This window comes from Bombina bombina, chromosome 7 (assembly GCF_027579735.1).
Source record: "Bombina bombina isolate aBomBom1 chromosome 7, aBomBom1.pri, whole genome shotgun sequence".
NCBI lineage: Eukaryota > Metazoa > Chordata > Amphibia > Anura > Bombinatoridae > Bombina > Bombina bombina.
Genome location: NC_069505.1, coordinates 497792598 through 497804713, shown reverse-complemented (window position 1 = coordinate 497804713; position 12116 = coordinate 497792598). Strand labels below are relative to the sequence as shown.

The following is a 12116-nucleotide window of genomic DNA, read 5'->3' as shown; positions in this document are numbered from 1 at the left end:
TTTCAAGATCCGACATCCATCCTCAACAAAGCCGGGAGAAGTCCTCATCGAAGCGGCAAGAAGTCCTCAACAAAGCCAGGAGAAGTCTTTATCCAAGCGGGGAGAAGTGGTCCTCCAGATGGGCAGCCCCAGGTTATGTGTGTGCCCCTAATGTGCCAGCAGCCCCAGGTTATGTGTGTGCCCCTAATGTGCCAGCAGCCCCAGGTTGACGTCATTTAAAGGAACTTCATTCGTCGTTAGTCCATCGGAAGAAGAGGATGCTCCGCGTTGGATGTCTTGAAGATGGACCCGCTCAGCACCGGATGGATGAAGATAGAAGATGCCATCTGTATGAAGACTTCTGCCCATCTGGAGGACCACTTCTCCCGGCTTGGATGAAGACTTCTCCCGGCTTCGTTGAGGTATTCTTGCCGCTTTGATGAGGACTTCTCCCAGCTTCGTTGAGTATGGATGTCAGATCTTCAAAACTGTAAGTGGATCTTCAGGGGTTAGTGTTAGATTTTTTTAAGGGTTTATTGGATGGGTTTTATTTTTAGGTTAGGGCTTTGGGCAGGAAAAAGAGCTAAATGCTCTTTTAAGGGTAATGCCCATCCAAATGCCCTTTTCAGGGCAATGGGGAGCTTAGGTTTTTTTAGTTAGGGTTTTATTTGGGCGGGGGGTTGGTTGTGTGGGTGGTGGCTTTTACTGTTGGGGGGTTGTTTGTATGTAACCCATAATGCAAATCGGAATGAAGCAACAAAATTCAACAAGTGTCCGATTTCAATAAATAGTATAATCTATCTTACCCGGATTCTCCGTTAATACGGACCTCCCAACTTGCAAACTTTACCTCCATCGAGCTGCTTGGCCGTCTTGTTTGTAGCGTATCTTCTGTGCAGTTGACAGTCCATGTGCTCATTGGTTAGTCCAGTGGGTGTGTGCGTGAGTATGTGAATGGCCCTTCCAATCCAGACTAGGTAACATGCTCAATGTTCCGTGCTCACTGATTGAGGCCCCAAATTAAAACAAACAAAGAGAACAGTAATACGGAGCACCTGAACAGCGTAAAAAATAAAAAATATATACTTTATTTGGCAAAGTTAAAAAAACAAAATTGCTCTTAGCAATCAGTAGGGAATTACAAGGAAGTTACCCCAGCAAAGTACAATAACAGCTGACGTGTTTCGGCTTTACGCCGTACTCCAAGCCTCAACATACAACATACACACACCACATACATGCAGACACACAACATACACACCACATAAATGCAGACACACAACATACACACACCACATACACATAAATTTCTCAGACTAAACAGGGCACATTAGAGGCCCACACACATAACCTGGGGCTGCTGACACATTAGGGGCACACACATAACCTGGGGCTGCTGACACATTAGGGGCACACACATAACCTGGGGCTGCTGGCACATTAGGGGCACACACATAACCTGGGGCTGCTGGCACATTAGGGGCACACACACATAACCTGGGGCTGCTGGCACATTAGGGGCACACACACATAACCTGGGGCTGCTGGCACATTAGGAGCACACACATAACCTGGGGCTGCTGGCACATTAGGGGCGTACACACATAACCTGGGGCTGCTGGCACATTAGGGGCGTACACACATAACCTGGGGCTGCTGGCACATTAGGAGCACACACATAACCTGGGGCTGCTGGCACATTAGGGGTAAACACATAACCTGGGGCTGCTGGCACATTAGGAGCACACACATAACCTGGGGCTGCTGGCACATTAGGAGCACACACATAACCTGGGGCTGCTGCACATTAGGGGTACACACATAACCTGGGGCTGCTGGCACATTAGGAGCACACACATAACCTGGGGCTGCTGGCACATTAGGGGTACACACATAACCTGGGGCTGCTGGCACATTAGGAGCACACACATAACCTGGGGCTGCTGGCACATTAGGAGCACACACATAACCTGGGGCTGCTGGCACATTAGGGGTACACACATAACCTGGGGCTGCTGGCACATTAGGAGCACACACATAACCTGGGGCTGCTGGCACATTAGGGGTACACACATAACCTGGGGCTGCTGGCACATTAGGAGCACACACATAACCTGGGGCTGCTGGCACATTAGGGGTACACACATAACCTGGGGCTGCTGGCACATTAGGAGCACACACATAACCACAATATGTCTCTGGCAGTAAGTTTGTTTTTTGTTTTTTATATGAAACATCTCATTTTGTTTTACCTGTAATTTTTTAGCCTTAACATATTAATGTTTGTGTACATGCAGCTGCATATGCTTCTAGACTGTGTACTAAAGAAGTATGCAAGATCCATATTTATACAGTGACAAATCTGAGCTTATTTTTCAGAAGAAAAGCTATGACTATTTGATAAATCCCTGTTTAGACACTCGGCTGTGGGCCTTTTGCTATCTTAATGAGAAACACTGGTCTGTGTAGTAATCTAGGTTTAAATATTTTAGTAACGTGCAAAAGTTTACATATCTATGACGATCTCATTTGTTGGGTTGTGTTAGAAATGGGAGCCAGTATAGGGGGAAAAAAGTGTCAATTCCACTGTTCAGTTAAGTGGATTTCAGTCCTTGTAGCTGTCAGTTGCGATTCTGAAAAGTAATAAAAAAATTGTGTGGTAGATTTCGCAATTTTAGATGTTTCTCCATGTAATTATTTCCCACTCCCTGCAATCGCAGACCAACAAGTTCTGTAGCTGTTAAACTTGCCGCCCATCTAAAGATAAATGGGGCATTAATAAAGGATGTGACACACTTTATTAGGGCGAGTTGTTCCTCTGAAGAAACGCCAGCTTTTGTAGCTTCTCGTCCGGTCCAGACTCCTCCTGCTCGCTACTCAATTTGAATTGAGCGTGCTCAGCACTGCATCCGGCCCACCCCCATTCAACAAGACTATCAGACTCAGTGGCAGCCCTCTAATTAGGCGGCTGCTTCAGAGCCGCCACTGCTTGGGAAACAGGCAAACAGTAACGCATGAGTTCCACCCTGCTTGCCTGTTTGCTGCCCAATAGGAACTGAGGAACTGATAGTCACTGACTAAGGATGGAAACTTACTCGCCACTGCTTAAATTCCACTCGCCAATGGCGAGCCCTGTATATATATATATATATATATATATATATATTTAAGAATAAAAAGGACACTTTCTGGTAAGTGAAGAACATTGAAATGTGAAATATGTACAATAAAAATATATAAAGTAAAACACAAATACATATGTACACACATATAAACATATATATGTTATGGGTAAAGGCAGATATTGGGTAATCCTAGAATTACCCAGGTAATATGGACATTACCCTAGTGGCTGTGGGCAAAGCCCAACGTATGATCATACATCCCCTCAGAGTGATCAAGTCACTGCATCAAATATATATACAATGCACTGTAATTCCCCCATCTTCACTATCTTTTTTGTCTCCGCTTGGGGGGGTGGGGGGTTCAAGGGGGCAAAGCCCCCCCTTTTAAACCTCATTCCCCAAGGTTTACTTGGGGTGGATGCCAGAGGATTGGCAGGGCACCTTCCAGGTAAAAGAAAGAGTGTTATCATGAGTGTAACTGTACTTTTACAAGTAATTTTTATGTGTTTTGTGACACTTTTTTTTTTGTTTTGCAAAACAGTTAACCAGTGCTCTGAAGTTGCGATATCCAGACAAGAGTTTAATTAAGTTGCACTCGAGCAAACACGTTTACGTTTAACTTGTAATACACACGCTACTTCCGACGCACGCAAAGAGCCGCGATAAACCCCTTATCGCTTGCGCGCAACAGTTAGAATGCCGTTCCTAATCTAGCTATAAATTGGATTTCCACTGGAATTCTTCCTATCTCTGGTATGTTTTTTGTTTACAATGTTTTAAGTAAAATCAATAGTTATATTAATATTGATTTTAATCAATAAATTTATAGAATCCAGCCTCTGGTGTTATGATGAAGACTCTTATTGTCACAACATAATGGGTTAAAAGCACAGCGTTTCAGGCCAGCTATTGGCCCTTAGTTATGTCATCTAAAATAACATACAAACATACGCCTAGATTTAGAGTTCTGCGTTAGCCGTCAAAAGCAGCGTTAAGGGGTCCTAACGCTGCTTTTGGCCGCCCGCTGGTATTTAGAGTCAGGCAGGAAAGGGTCTAACGCTCACTTTCAAGCCACGACTTTTCCATACCGCAGATCCCCTTACGCCAATTGCATATCCTATCGTTTCAATGGGATCTTCCTAACGCCGGTATTTAGAGTCTTGGCTGAAGTGAGCGGTAGATCCTCTACCGACAAGACTCCAGCCGCAAAAAAAAGTCAGTAGTTAAGAGCTTTATGGGCTAACGCCGGTTTATAAAGCTCTTAACTACAGTGCTCTAAAGTACACTAACACCCATAAACTACCTATGTACCGCTAAAGCGAGGTCCCCCCACAACAATTTTAACTACCTAGCTAAAATAAAGACAAATTGACCTGTAAAATAAAACCTAACCAAAGTTACACTAACACCTAACACTACACTATAATTAAATTAATTCTCTAAATGAAATACAATTAAATACAATTATATAAAATTAGCTAAAGTACAAAAAAAAACACACTAAATTACAGAAAATAATAAACAAATTACAAGATTTTTAAACTAATTACACCTAATCTAATCCCCATAACAACAAAATAAAAAAGCCCCCCCAAAATTAAAAAAACCCTACCCTACACTAAATTACAAATTTTGCGGGGCATTGCCCCAAAGTAATCAGCTCTTTTACCTGTAAAAAAAATTACAAATCCCCCCCAACATTAAAACCCACCACCCACACAACCAACCCTACTCTAAAACCCACCCAATACCCCCTTAAAAAAAACTAACACTAACCCCTTTAAGATCACCTTACTGGGAGAAGTCTTCATCCAACCGGGCCGAAGTCCCCAACGAAGCCTGGAGAAGTCTTCATCCAAGTGGGGCAAAGTGGTGCTCCAGACGGGCAGAAGTCTTCATCCAGACGGCATCTTCTATCTTCATCCATCCGGCGCGGAGCGGGTCCATCTTGAAGACATCCGACGCAGAGCTTCCTCTTCATCCGATGACTAACACAGAATGAAGGTACCTTTAAGTGACGTCATCCAAGATGGTGTCCCTTAGATTCCAATTGGCTGATAGAATTCTATCAGCCAATCGGAATTAAGGTAGAAAAAATCCTATTGGCCAATCGGAATTAAGGTAGAAAAAATCCTATTGGCTGATGTAATCAGCCAATAGGATTGAACTTCAATCCTATTGGCTGATCCAATCAGCCAATAGGATTGAGCTGGCATTCTATTGGCTGATTGAAACAGCCAATAGAATGCCAGCTCAATCCTATTGGCTGATTGGATCAGCCAATAGGATTTAACTTCAATCCTATTGGCTGATTGCATCAGCCAATAGGATTTTTTTCTACCTTAATTCCGATTGGCTGATAGAATTTTTTTTTACAGGTAAAAGAGCTGATTACTTTGGGGCAATGCCCCGCAAAAGGCCCTTTTAAGGGCTATTTGTAATTTAGTGTAGGGTAGGGCTTTTTATTTTTGGGGAATTTTTTATTTTGTTAGGGGGATAAGATCAGGTGTAATTAGTTTAAAAATTTTGTAAGTTGTTTATTTTCTGTAATTTAGTGTTTAGTGTTGTTTTTTTTTTGTACTTTAGCTAATGTTATTTAATTGTATTTAATTATATTTAATTTAGGGAATTAATTTAATTATAGTGTAGTGTTAGGTGTTAGTGTAACTTAGGTTAGGTTTTATTTTACAGGTCAATTTGTCTTTATTTTAGCTAGGTAGTTTATTAAATAGTTAATAACTATTTAGTAACTATTCTACCTAGTTAAAATAAATACAAACTTGCCTGTAAAATAAAAATAAACCCTAAGATAGCTACAATGTAACTATTAGTTATATTGTAGCTAGCTTTGGGTTTATTTTACAGGTAAGTATTTAGTTTGAAATAGTAATAATTTAGTTACTGATACGGATTTTATTTAGATTTATTTAAATTATATTTAAGTTAGGGGGGGGTTAGGGTTATACTTAGGTTTAGAGGTTAATAAATGTCGGCGATGTTGGGGCAGCAGATTAGGGGTTAATAATATAATGTAGGTGTCGGCGATGTCGGGGGCGGCAGATTAGTGGTTAAAAAGTGTAAGATTAGGGGTGTTTAGACTTGGGGTTCATGTTAGGGTGTTAGGTGTAAACATAAATTTTATTTCCTCATAGGAATCAATGGGGCTGCGTTAGGAGCTAAACGCTGCTTTTTGGCAGGTGTTAGACTTTTTTTCAGCCGGCTCTCCCCGTTGATTCCTATGGGAAAATTGTGCACGAGCACGCACAACCAGCTCACCACTAACATAAGCAGCGCTGGTATTGGAGTGAGGTCTGGAGCAAAATTTTGCTCAACGCTCACTTTTTGTCTGTTAACGCCAGGTTTGTAAAAACCCGTAATACCAGCGCTGTCTGTAAGTGAGCGGTGAGCATAAACTGCTCGTTAGCACCGCATAGCCTCTAACGTAAAACTCGTAATCTAGGTGTTAGATTCTATAAAACAATGGGAGCTGCCATGTTGTAACTTAGGTTACCTTCTCTGCTGTGGCCAATTAGGGACAGTTATAAACAGGTCACTAGAGTGTGTGGCCAATGACTGTGTGGAATATAACAGTGTTCTGCACTTCCATTTCTAACAGGAACTGAAAAGCTCACAATCTCACAATGTCAAATATGAAATTACAAGAAAAGGGGACAAAATAAATAATAAAAGTATATTGAATAGTTTTTATATTACCACCTCAAAGTGTTTAATGTCCCTTTAAAGTGCCAAATCTCACTTCCTTCCTGCAGTTCATTCACTCCATCTTGTAGACAATTTTTTATCATTACATCCAACTAATACATTTAATTTTACTCATAGGAAGTTTAATTTAAATCAAGATTCTAACATTTATATAACTTTGTGTATGTAAAAAATGTTAACATTAGATTAATCAAAACATAACATTGATAAACAAAAAGAAACAAGAAATTGAAAAGAAAGATTTAAATATATATATATTGTCCAATCAAAATCCCGATTAAGACCTTTAGGAGATGATGTGTCCAATTTATATATCCAATACATCAATGCATCTCTCATGTGTTAAATAGATGCTTTCTGTCACCCTCAACCACTTGGTTTATTTAAACTATCAATTTGTTGAAAATAAATTAATTAGTTATGGAACAATAGATGGAATAATTTTGTCAAGGGGAACTGAAATTCAAAGAGCTAAGATATGAATGCAACATCAGATGCATTAGGACCACAACTGCTAGGATATGACAGTGTTAGATAGGGTGTATTGTAATAGTGAATAGTATGGGATACACATGGTGAACCTGCGCAACAATGTATTACTCAGTAATCACACAATACAATATTAATATACAGGTGCAGTTTTCAACATCTCCCCTATGGCTGCCACATGTGTCAGGGTTGACACTGTGGAAGGAAAAAATAAAGCAGCAGGGGTAGTTAAAAACAAACCTGAGATAAGAGTTGTGTCCTCTGTGATGTTTATAACATTCAGACACTTGCATGAGAAAATTAGAGATGGCTGCCACAGAGTGAGAAAAACATACGGAGGTGAGAGGAAGAGAACAAATAATATTGGCACTCGTATACGTTTTAGATTTGTTTTTTAGGAGAGAGTAAGGCAAAGATACAATGTTCTGCGGTAGCTCAGAGGATCTAACTAGAGCAGTGCTTACCAAGCAGGAGCGCCAAGTAATCTGGCCACGAACTGAAGGAGCGAGCAGAAAATAGGAGCTGCTGCTAGGAGCGGTAATGCGAAGCTGGCGGATGACGTCACCGCGTTCCCGTAGACACTGCTGAGAGCTGACAGGCAGGGAGAGAGGTTGCTGGAACTGGAGTGCGGCAGAGGGGTAAAACAGAGTCCTCTCAACTTTAGATAGGGATCACAGGATAAACGTTAAGATGCCTTAAAGTAAATAAGTCAGCACAGACAGGAGGTACAATGCTAGGTTTCTCAGGAGTTCAGAGGTTTGTGAACAGCGTTCACAAGATGGCATAGGTTCACAGGAGATCAAGAAAAGATTACTGCAATACTAAGCAATGAGATATCATGAGGAGGAGCCTTAAATAGGGAGAGGAGTGAGCCTGCTCTGGGTCTTAAAGGTACAGTGGTTACATGATTCCTGACAGAATCCCCCCTTCAAGGAGCCACTCCGGGGCTCAAAGCTTCGGGCGATCTGGATGTCGCTGATGAAAAATTGTAATTAAACGTGGAGCCAAAATGTTGCAAGCTGGTTCCCAGGAATCCTCATCGTGCGAGTATCCTTTCCAATGAATGAGGTATTCCAAGTGACCTCGTCTAATTCGTGAATCCAAAATAGTGCGTACCTCATACTCCACAGTAGGGTCGATGGTAACTGGTGGTTGCACTACCGAAGTAATGGGGTCTCTAACTTCTCTGTAGGGCTTGATAAGCGAGACGTGGAAAGTTGGATGAATTTTGAGGGTAGTTGGTAATTTGAGACGTATGGCGTTAGCATTTATGGTACGTAATACTGGGTATGGACCGATGTATAGAGGTGACATTTTTTTTGAAGGAGTATTGAGACGCAAATGTTTGGTGGAGAGCCAAACCAGGTCGCCTTCCTTATACTGAGGAGGAGGACGTCTACGGCGGTCATAATACCGTTTGTATACTTCTTTTGCGCTGTTTATAGCAGATTTGATAGTTTTGAAGTTAGCTGATATGTTGTCAGACAACTCAGAAATAGTGGGTGATGATGTGGTAGAGTCTTGAAATAAATGGAAGTTTGGGTGGAAGCCATAATTTGCAAAAAATGGTGAGATACCTGTAGTGGAATGGATAGTATTGTTGTAACAAAATTCTGCATAGGGGAGGTAATCAGACCAAGAATTTTGGTTGTTGGAACAATATAATCTTAGGAATTGTTCTAACCATTGATTACATCTCTCGGTCTGTCCGTTGCATTGGGGGTGATAAGCAGTTGTCAGTTTCCTTTCAACTGAGAAGGTCTTGCAGAATTGGTGCCAAAGTTTACTAGAAAATTGGGTTCCTCTGTCACTGAGTATAGATATGGGTAAACCATGTAGTTTAATAACGTGTTCAATGAGTAAGTGAACTGTCTCCAGAGCAGTAGGAAGTTTGGGGAAAGCAATAAAATGAGACATCTTCGTGAATAGATCGACAACCACTAATATAGTATTGTTTTTCGACGATAGAGGTAAATCCACGATAAAATCTAGGGCAATTTCAGCCCAAGGTTTTCTTTGGAGTTGGTAAAGGTAAAAGGAGACCATAAGGGGAATGTTTATCCCTCTTGGAAACAGAACAGGTTGCACAAGAGCTTACATAATTCCTGACATCGGCAGAGATAGTTGGCCACCAGTGGGACCTATTTGCCAATTCCTGCATTTGGGGAGACCTGGATGACCAGCTAAGAAGCTGTCATGAATAGATCGGAGAAATGAAGGTCTCAGAGTAGGAGGGACATACATTTTTGTGTTATGAATATAGAGACCTTGAGAGTTCTTTTGTAAGAGTTGTGATGGTTTTGTGGAATCCAAAGTTTGTTCCTTTTTAAGTAAGGGTGACATATCCGTTGTAAAAGAGATGAAATTGTTTTCTGGTATCACTGAGCGAAGGGTTGGTGGAGAACTAGAATGGCCTCCAATTCTCGAAAGGGCATCGGCCTTTTGGTTTTTTGTTGCTGGTCGGTAAGTTATGAGAAAGTTGAAGCGTGAAAAAAAAAGATTCCAGCGAACCTGTCTGGCCGAGAGTGTTCTAGTGGATTTCAAATACTGGAGGTTTCTATGATCCGTATAAATGAGTGTTGGTACTGGAGTGCCTTCAAGAAGGTGTCGCCAATGTTCTAAAGACAGTTTTATGGCTAAAAGTTCTTTATCACCAATAGGGTAATTTTGTTCTGCAGAGTTTAGAGTTCTGGAGTAAAAGGCGACAGGATGAAGGGGTTTTGTCAAACTTTCTCTCTGTGAGAAAACAGCTCCAATAGCATGGTTGGAAGCGTCTACCTCCAATACAAACTGTAAATTAGGATCAGGAAAACGGAGTATGGGAGCTGGAGAGAACATTTGTTTAAGTAAATCAAAAGCTTGTTGTGCTTGAGGGGTCCACTTAAACGATGTAGTTGCTTTTGTGAGCGAAGTGAGAGGTAGGGATAACTTAGAGAAGTTTTTGATAAACTTGCGATAAAAATTCGCAAAACCCATAAAGGATTGAACCTGACGTACGCTTTTTGGTATGGGCCAATTCAAGACTGCTTCAACCTTTTTGTCTTCCATACAGATACCTTTGGGGGAAATCTCATAACCGAGAAAGGATATAGACTGTGTATTGAAAAGGCATTTTTCTGCCTTGGCATATAAGTGGTTACCTCTTAGTCTAGAAAGTACTTGTCTAACATGAGAGATATGTTCTTCAAATGTTTTGGAGTAAATTAAAATATCATCAAGGTATATAACAATGAAAATATCTAAAATATCTCTAAAAATATCGTTGATGAGGTGCTGAAAAGTTGCGGGGGCGTTACAGAGCCCAAAAGGCATGACGACATATTTGAACAGACCGTAACGGGTTCGAAATGCCGTCAGCCACTCATCGCCAGCTCTTATACGGATGAGGTTATAGGCACCCCTCAAATCCAGTTTGGTAAAGAATTTTGCGCCCTCTAACCTCTCTATCAACTCAGGAATAAGGGGTAAGGGGTAACGGTTTTTAATAGTAACCTTATTAAGTTGACGATAATCGATAATGGGTCTAAGAGTACCATCCTTATTTTTCACGAAGAAAATTCCTGCACTAGCTGGAGAGGTAGAGGGGCGAATAAAACCCTTCTTAAGGTTTTCGTCTAAGTAACTCTTTAAATGTAAGAGTTCTGGATTGGATAGAGGATAGATATGCCCTGTAGGGATTTCAGACCCTGGTATGATCTCTATAGGGCAATCATATTTTCTATGGGGTGGTAAGTTTTCAGACTCAGCCTTACTGAAAACATCTGCAAAGTCCTGGTAAACAGCAGGAATCCGAAGATCCTCAGGAAGTGCAGATGTATGAAGAACAGTAGCAGGGAAACAAGTAGACAGACAAAACTTTGAATTAAAATCGAGTGTAAGTGAGTTCCAATCTATTTGGGGGTTATGGGTACAGAGCCAATTTATACCTAAAACAATAGGTGCAATAGGAGAGGGAATGATATCAAAGGTAAGATATTCCCTATGATGGTCGGTGGAGGAGATAAGTAAAGGGATAGTCTGATATTCGACAGGCCCAGTAGGGATAGGAGTACCGTCAATACCCCTTAATAAGACAGGAGACTTCTTTTTCACTACAGGTATTTTATTTTTTTGAGTAAATACACTATCAATATATGAAGCTGTTGCTCCCGAATCAATGATCGCGGTAGCGTTGACCCGATGGGAGTCCCACTGCAAGAGAAGAGACAAGTGTAAGTATGGATCAGGTAACAGCTGAGTGGTACAACAAAAAGGTTGAAAGATAGTCTTACCCTTGTTCTGTTTCTGCAAGGATGGGCAATCTCTAACAGTGTGACTCTCGCAGGCACAATACAAACATAAGTTGTTGGCCCTACGCCTGATCTTCTCCTCGGAGGAAAGGGGGCCTTTAATGAAACCTATATCCATAGGTTCGGATGAAGATTTACTCACAGGAGGTATGTTTTGTTTCTTTGGATAGTTATCATGGTAGGAGCGCTCCTGTTGTCTCTCTCTAAGGCGCCTGTCGATGGTAATGCTGAGAGACATCAATTCTTCTAGGGTTTGGGGTAAGTCAGAGCGAGAGAGCTCATCTTTTATGCCATCTGATAGCCCCAACCTAAACTGATTTCTCAGTGACAGGTTGTTCCACTGTGAGTCTTTGGCCCATTTTTTAAACTCAGTAATATAGTCTTCGACTATTCTTTTCTTCTGTTTTAGGTTTCTCATAGCGTTTTCTGCGGTGAGCTGTTTGTATGGATCTTCGTATAGGGTACCCATGGCAGTAAAGAAATTTTCTAATGAATTAAGAATCTGATCGTT

The 12116-nt window shown here is 41.3% G+C and overlaps 1 protein-coding gene across 1 annotated transcript in view; it reads left to right on the top strand.

Annotated features, from left to right (window-relative positions):
- The window catches only part of LOC128666862 (cytochrome P450 2A4), a 65415-nt gene that overhangs the window by 23187 nt on the left and 30112 nt on the right, over positions 1-12116 (top strand). The gene's annotated exons all lie outside the window — the stretch shown is intronic.